At 42.0% G+C, this 8,774-nt stretch overlaps 1 pseudogene; it reads left to right on the forward strand.

Annotated features, from left to right (window-relative positions):
- The first annotated feature begins 391 nt into the window (after positions 1–391).
- LOC126299851 (5S ribosomal RNA) lies at positions 392–508 on the forward strand (annotated as a pseudogene).
- The last annotated feature ends 8,266 nt before the right edge of the window (positions 509–8,774 follow it).

Here is an 8,774-nt window from a genome sequence, read left to right on the forward strand (position 1 = left end):
TTGTATAAGCGTTAATACCAGCGTCTAAAAACGGTCTGAGTGAAGGTACGGGTTTGGCTTCCAGTTTCAAATAAATACAAAAAAATTACAATTTCATTTTCTGTATCACAGCTCAATCAACACGGAGGCAATTCCTTCGTAGGAATTGTGTTCGAGACGTGCTCGGAGCGAAATTTTTAAGATAAGAGAGATTTCGCATTGTTATAAGTGGTTCACTATTGATTAGTGATATAATAGCTAATGTTTTGCAGAATTTGTATTTACTTTAATTTTTCTTCTGCTTCTGATGTTATGTTGGCAATAACCTAGTAACTAACTGTTGCTTGTTGTCTGATAATATTCTAATTCCAGTTTTATTTTCTACAAAAAATATTCCTTCAATATCACACACGGCAACGGCCTTACCGCAGTGGACACACCGGTTCCCGTGAGATCACCGAAGTTAAGCGCTGTTGGGCGTGGCTGGAACTTGGATGGGTGACCATCCAGCCGCCATGCGCAGTTGCCATTTTTTGGGGTGCACTGAACCTCGTGATGCCAACTGAGGAGCTACTCGACCGAATAGCAGCGGCTTCGGTCAAGAATACCATCATAACGACCGGGAGAGCGGTGTGCTGACCCCATGTCCCTCCTATCCGCATCCTCAACTGAGGATGTCACGACGGTCGGATGGTCCCCGTAGGCCATTCGTGGCCTGAAGAAGGAGTGCTATATCACGCATGTTAATAGCATAATCTAGGTCTACCTCTTTTTCCGTCATCTAATGTAACCACATCAAACGAATACACTACACTGTGCAACACGATTAAAGAATCACTTCCTCAAAATTGCATAATTGTCTCCTACTGCGACGTATAGGTTTGAAATTTGCTCAAAGCTGCTTATAACCTTCCTTTTTAATTGTGAAAAAGCATGGCGCCCAGTGACTTTACCCTGGCGCTCGGCGACAATTCGAGCAGCGTGTTGACACATGCTACAAAAAGGCCAGAGCTCACTAGTTCTCGTAAAGTGTGTAAGGTGGCAGGATAATTTTTACCCCTTAACATGTTAATTTCTTCGTTAGGTCGATTCTATTTCTTAAGCCAATTCGTTTTATGTGTTTTATTTTGAACGCAATTAGGTAATTTGCATAGTATGAAGTGAAATAAGAACATAAGTGTCTTGCATGTACATGGTACTAACAATTCCTAGCTCCTTAGCATGCAGATAAATGCCTAATATTTTGGCAGCAAAGTGGAACTGAAGTGATAGGGGTTTTGCCAGCTGACAACGGGAAAGTGCGACAGGGAAATATACTTAGCGAGCCATAGTAGAGTGACCGCCGCAGCAGAAAGGCCAATTAGTGGACAACGGACGCCGCCCTTGGATTTATGAGAGATGGAGGAACAAGATGCAGCATCACGGGCCTTGTGTAGATAGCAAAATCACATAACACTACCGTGGACAGCGTGTGTGTTTCACATGCTGAGACCAGGTCTCGTGGCGCTTTTAACGCAAGGAGGGAATCTTTAACGCTGGTTCATCAGGAAGAAGCCAGCATACGTAGGAGTTTGTTTCGGAGATTCTTACTGATCGAGTTAGCGACAATATTGCCAATTAGGTACGATGATTGAGGCCACTCTCCCTCCCTCTGGAGGTGCCGTGTGTTGCACGGAGCACTTAATGCTGTACGGTGACGAACAGAGATATTTTTCTGTGAACACTTTGTTGTTTCACGAAGCTCTGTGGCAGCCGAATGTGTGCTGGATTTCTCGTATATCTCCGTAGTGGAGGGCAGGAGAGGTGCTGTTATAGTTAACGTTCTTGTGAGTGGTTTTGGGGTAACATTGTGATCGTTGTCCAGCCTTGGCGAGTGTACATAGCCATTTGTCGTAGCTGGGGATGCATACAGTTTTACGCTCCTTGGCATCATATGGAAGTTTTAGACTGTTAAATTCAGTCAGAGGCCAACATAGTTTTGTCAGGTCAACAGGTACGAGTTGCGACACACACAACAGCCAACCGCCGCTGAGATTATCGCTGCTTTCTGTGAAAGGTAAGTGATGCTTTGCGCATGCATGAAATTTTGGAGTTACCAGCATACTTTCGCTTCAGGTATGCATTAGATTGGAGTAATTCTTCTCATTCCCTCGCGTCCGCGGCAGTCACGTAATTCACGTGTGATCTTGACGTTTAAATTTGAGGAAGCGATCCGACAGATGGGAATTATTGCCAGCCATAATAGTTTCGTTTATATTGTCGCAGTACACAGTTTTGGTTCTGAGAGAAACGTCAACGGAAATACTTTTAGTAGAGTTTCGGTATCAAGTTGGTAGTAACCTTACTTAATATTTTCCTTGTGTTTATTTTTCTACAGGATCTTCCAAGTCTGTGTAGGATTTCTCTAAGGTTACCATTTCCGTATCCTGAACCCAAATGTGTATGGCAATTCATGTAATAAATTCTTTTGTACAGGGAATAGAGTGTTGTTGGTCCTAAAGTGGAGTTGCCTCCCCTTATTCACTGACATATTTTACTGCACCAACGGCAGGTATTCTTCTAATGTCTAACAGTCAGCGTGGTTGGCATCTCCACACCTAGCAGGGCCTCGGTTCACCGGTTTAAGATTTAATTTTCCTTTTCACAGCATGCCTTGCGCGCTAAGGGGTTGGGTAGATCACATGAAACGAGCACCAGATCGTTAGAGGTGTAAGGTTGGTTAATGATATCACACCGGCACCAAATTTCTCCATAATTCTACCCAACGCCACTGTGGACGTGTCGCATGATAGAAAGGTGGTCATGGACACTCTTACCCGCATATCACCCCTTCTTTTGACGCCTGTGCGAACAAAGCCAGAATGGCGACATCCAAGATTGAAATCGCGCTGTTTTCTTATTGCTGGCCAAATAAAAGATTTCGGGCACACTGCCCTCAGAATATACAGGGTGAGTTACCTAACGCTACAGCTGGATATATTTCGTAAACCACATCAAATACTGACGAACCGATTCCACAGACCGAACGTGAGGAGAGGTGTGGTGCACGGCCTTTGACTTTCACGATCAAAGAGTTTCCACCTTGGCTGCATTTGGATGGGGGATGCGGCTTACCTGATATGGACTCCGAAAAGGCTAAAACAATTTTTACACAAGACGGACCACCTACGTGACAACTTGTTACATCTAACTTCTATCCCACGTGAAACTATCGTCCTCACGCTCCTTTTACAGACCTTCACTTTAGCGGCATGCTTGATGTTGCGCAAAGCAAGATCAAGAATTTTAGTGCGCCATAGCCTTGCTTCCGATCGCCAATGAACCACCACCTTGCTTCGGAGCGCCTAGCTTTTGAGAATTAAGACTGGAGGGAGCACTGTCGAGGCATTTGCTAACTCGTTTGATATACCTTAAAATGAGCTCAATTGCACGTCGCACCTCCGGTGGTCACGACTCGAATATCAATGGACTGCCAGTACGCGCTCGCTGTGATTGGAAGTGGGCTCAAACAGATAAATATGGATTTAGTTCTTCTACTTCTGAATATCTGCTCCCAGTGCTGCTACCTCAGTACTGTGGCTCGTTATCAAAAATAACTTGTTTCACATAGAGAAGGCTGCTGCTGCTGCTGTTGCTGTCTTTCCAGCGGCTCTACAGAGAACAGAAAAGATTAAAAATAGGAAGAAATTAGACCATCACCATACACACTCAAATATGGAACAGATTTTCATACAGCCTGACTATATGCTGATGATAAAAAGAACACCCACTAATATGGGATGTAATAAGTGATCTCAAAACGTTCAGATGAAAAAACGGGAGAAAATGTCCATGTGGTTCAGCTATTGAAGAAAGGTAGCGAGCACTTGAATTAACATAAACGGTTGAAAACTGACAAAGTATTCAACAAACGTTCGAAAAAGTACAAGAGGACTGTAGTAGAGCCGGTAAATAATGAACAGGAAAGGCTTGGGACTTGTTCGTACTAAAACATGGTTCACACGAACAAAGTAAGTCTCAGAAACGCAGAAAATTCAAGATTAATATCACACAGAAAGCAGTTCAAACACAGATTATGCAATGTAACGAAACATTATGAATGGAAACAGGAAAAGTTGGAGCTTAAGTCTCACTGTACCAATTACGAATACGTGAGACCAGTAGGACAAAGCACGTGGATAGAGAATACAAAGAAAACTCGACTAAATATAGAACTGCGACAAAAAAAGAATTACATGCTCACACAAAATCACATTTACACACTCATTTATACTGAAGAAGGAAATATTCTAACATAAACTTAGCATTCCAGGCAGGTCTCACTCCCACATATTTTAGGTACAGTGGAACAAAGCAAGTCAGTGAATAAATCAATATATCATAAAAATCCAACCATTCCGTACCGCAGATATGTCATGGAACGTGATTCCTAAAACAAACCTGCAAAAGTAAATTACTAAACATTTCATTTAGGCTGAAGGGTTACACAACCTCAAAATGATTTTAAGTTACCAAACGCGTTCTGAACAGACGATGTTCACTCACCGAGTTCCAACAGCATAGTGCTCATGCAAACTTACTGACCAACGAACCACCTGGTTAAACGGAAATGACCAATGGGGTATTTTCCACCACCAATTTGAAAAACAGTCGAATGACTTACGGTACGCAGAGGGGACAAACCTCTTTGCTTGGTGAAGCTATCCAATGTTGGCAGTACTGTCACCCCAGCAGACGGAAAATGATGCACTACGAATCACCTTGGAACAACAAAGCTAACACATACATTCACTCACTCTTCCACTGGAGAGGGGAGACAAAGGAAAGAACATATGAATAAAAGATAAAAACAATATAAAATGGGGTTGTGGATTACGTGTACAGTAATGGATAATAGACATGAATACATGAACAGTTTTTAAAGTGTTAAACAACACATGTCGTTGGTATCAAAAAATTAATTATGGTTGAAATGATATATTTCACTGCTCAACCTCTTCTCAAGTTAAGAGGCGCATCGAAAATCACACGTACCCATATGAGACGCAATAACTAGGTAAACGAATCAGAATATCATGAAACAGTTGGTACAGAGTCGTGTCACACTCTGCCTTATATTTAGAGCTCAGATAGCTGCCGTTCAATACCACCCGAGAAGGCTGTTGAATGATTCGCACTACAGAGCAAACGCTTTAAGCCGTATTGTCGAACTCTGTATAAAAAATTTATAACACATTGACCGAATGCCGAGCAAAATGCAGTGTAGTTTACCTACATTTCCATTCGGAAATGAAACTGCAGTATCGAGAAGAGGGAATTGTCAAACAGAAGTGAAGTGATGCAAAGTAGTTAAACCTAATTCACTATCCATTGATACTTTTAGTTAGTAAGGAAGATCATCAAATAATTTTATACCTCCAAATGTAGCTCGAGCAATCAGACACAGTGAGAAAACAGTTACATTTGTTATGTAATCTTTTATCTGTTTTTCCTTTCCTTATTTAAAATAAACTGTGAATAATGTAATTGTATTTTTGCGCACTCTGTAACAGATCTTTAGAGATAGAAAAATACTAGCCAACTTGCGCTGGTGCATAACCCGTTGATTTCATGTAATTTCTAGCTCTCTGCGACACATGATTCAGCTAGCTGTTAGTATATAGCTCTCATGAGGTCTGTCAGTGAAGTGATTACGAGTCGCCTCAGCATAAACTCACATTCTAGGCTCTCCTAGTATGCATCATGTATCCATCACGTATGGAGACAATATTTCATGTTTATCTTCACATGGTTCAAAAATGGTTCAAATGGCTCTGAGCACTATGGGACTTAACATCTTAGGTCATCAGTCCCCTAGAACTTAGAACTACTTAAGCCTAACTAACCTAAGGACATCACACAACACCCAGCCGTCATGAGGCAGAGAAAATCCCTGACCCTGCCGGAAATCGAACCCGGGAACCCGGGCGGGGGAAGCGAGAACGCTACCGCATGACCACGAGATGTGGGTTATCTTCACATGATAGCATGAAAATGCACCATTTGCCTATAGTACTCTTTCCCTTCCTTCATTCTGCTCTTATGTTGGTTTTTTTTCTTGGCTTTAGGTAACCCTTCTCTCTTCATGGTAATTGTCCTTATAATCGGACTATTCTTCTTCCAGGTGATCTGTGACAAAAGTACCGGAGAATAGACTGTCTGCATCGATATAGTCTTTATTACCAATTTTGTATCCATCGATTTGCTGAAGATAGACTAAAACTTTTATTAACATTGATGTTTTTCCAACATTAATATCAGAAATGGTAAATGTAATGTTAATTTTACAAAGTAAATGCGGTTACCTACTATTGTTGCCTAATTCTTCCTCAAATAATCTGCAGCCACATTTTCGTATGTCCTTACACACAGTTACTTTGTCACGAAATACTACAATTTCTATTTAAAGTAAGAGAGGTTATTTATTTTGTATTTTCATTACCTTTTTTTCCATGAAAGTAGTATTTCTACTTACATGTAGCATGAGCGTCAGTAATGTAAATCGGCTTCCGATAGACAATATGATAATCCAAAAAGAGATATTAAATTGATCTGTTGGGCAACACTCGCAAGTTTTTGGCGGTTGTAGGACACACATGCGATAGATCACGGAAAGTAACTAACAATAACTTAGCTGATGCCCGCCAACACTATAGTAATTTGGTTGCAAGATAGTCTTTTCTTCAAACGAATTCTTTCCCTTGGAATATTTTTTGGTGTTTTTGATTATCCATTTTATTTTGCAATACTAAAAAACTCAGAGGCCAATCAAATCTGCTGTCAATTTTGCGTGTCAACACAAAAACGCCTTAAGCCTATTGAAAAAAGGGAAAGGTAGACTAATTGTCACCTTCCTACCAGTTTCATGTTTTTCTGTATACGATAGTCGGAGGTAGACTGCGATTCCAACCGTGCCTTTTTTCATCATCTAGCAATAATGAATGAGTCATATGTTAATATCGTCCTTGGTTGAGGAACAGTAACAATCTTCTATAACAAAAAAACACTATTAAATTTCTTTATTGTGGGACCTGCAGCATATATTATGTCACGGTAGGACATTATGCAGAGAGCTGGAAAACAGTGTGCTGCTTGATATTTTATTTTACTATATAAGCTTATTTCGATTTATTGCCTTCATCACTACATTTGCAGACAATCCCAATTATTTTTAATTTACATAATATATAACTTATGAAAGTTTTTTTACGTTTGATATTGTACTCGCGTTTTGACGTTGTAGATGGACATATTTCAACCATATTGGAGTGGTTACTAATGGAAGATCAGATTAACGTATAGTTTTTGAAGAAGGGTAGCAGTCTTTCAGTAGCTGCAGGGGTGACAGCATGGATGATCGACTGATCCAGCCCCGTAACACTAATCAATATGGCTTTGCTATGTTGATACTGAGAACGACTGAAAGCAAAGGAAAACTACAGCCGTTATATTTCCTGATTAGATGTACCTATACTGTAAGATGTAATGACGATGGAGTCCGCTTTAGTGAAGTAATCTGCAGGTAACATAGTTCCCCATTGGGGTCTCCAGGCAGGGACTACCCTGGAGAAAGTTTTCAACAGGAAAAACAAATCTGGCTTTCTATATGTTGTATCGTGCAATGTTAGATCCATTAATCGTATTGATAGGTTAGAGAATTTAGAAAGAGGAATGGATAAATGAAGTTAGGTACAATTAGAATCAGTGAATAGTGGCGTGGTAGAAGGAACAGGAATTCCGCCTGGTGACTACAGAATGATCTACACAAAATCCAATATGGGTAATCCAAGAGTAATTATAATAATGAATAAAAAATAATAATTCGGGTTAACTACTATAAACAATATAGCGAACGGATTATGGTAGCCAAGACAGATACAAAACCAACTCCCGTCTCCATGAAGCTGGGCTACGGTCCCGCACACCGTTAGGCCGTCTCCCGCTCACGCCCCAACATCGTGCAACCCGCCTCCAGTGGTGTCGCGACAGGCGTGAATGGAGGGACGAATGGAGACGTGTCGTCTTAAGCGATGAGAGTCGCTTCTGCCCTGGTGCCAATGATGGTCGTATGCGTGTTTGGCGCCGTGCAGGTGAGCGCCACAATCAGGACTGCATACGACCGAGGCACACAGGGCCAACGCCCGGCATCATGGTGTGGGGAGCGATCTCCTACACTGGCCGTACACCTCTGGTGATCGTCGAGGGGACACTGAATAGTGCACAGTACACCCAAACCGTCGTCGAACCCATCGTTCTACCATTCCTAGACCGGCAAGGGAACTTGCTGTTCCAACAGGACAATGCACGTCCGTATGTATCCCGTGCCACCCAACGTGCTCTAGAAGGTGTAAGTCAACTACCCTGGCCAGCAAGATCTCCGGATCTGTTCCCCATTGAGCATGTTTGGGACTGGATGAAGCGTCGTCTCACGCGGTCTGCACGTCCAGCACGAACGCTGGTCCAACTGAGGCGCCAGGTGGAAATGGCATGGCAAGCCGTTCCACAGGACTACATCCAGCATCTCTACGATCGTCTCCATGGGAGAATAGCAGCCTGCATTGCTGCGAAAGGTGGATATACACTGTACTAGTGCCGACATTGTGCATGCTCTGTTGCCTGTGTCTGTGTGCCTGTGGTTCTGTCAGTGTGATCATGTGATGTATCTGACCCCAGGAATGTGTCAATAAAGTTTCCCCTTCCTGGGACAATGAATTCACGGTGTTCTTATTTCAATTTCCAGGAGTGTATTAAGAGCA

Source organism: Schistocerca gregaria, chromosome X (genome assembly GCF_023897955.1).
Source record: "Schistocerca gregaria isolate iqSchGreg1 chromosome X, iqSchGreg1.2, whole genome shotgun sequence".
In the NCBI taxonomy this organism is placed as follows: Eukaryota; Metazoa; Arthropoda; class Insecta; order Orthoptera; family Acrididae; genus Schistocerca; species Schistocerca gregaria.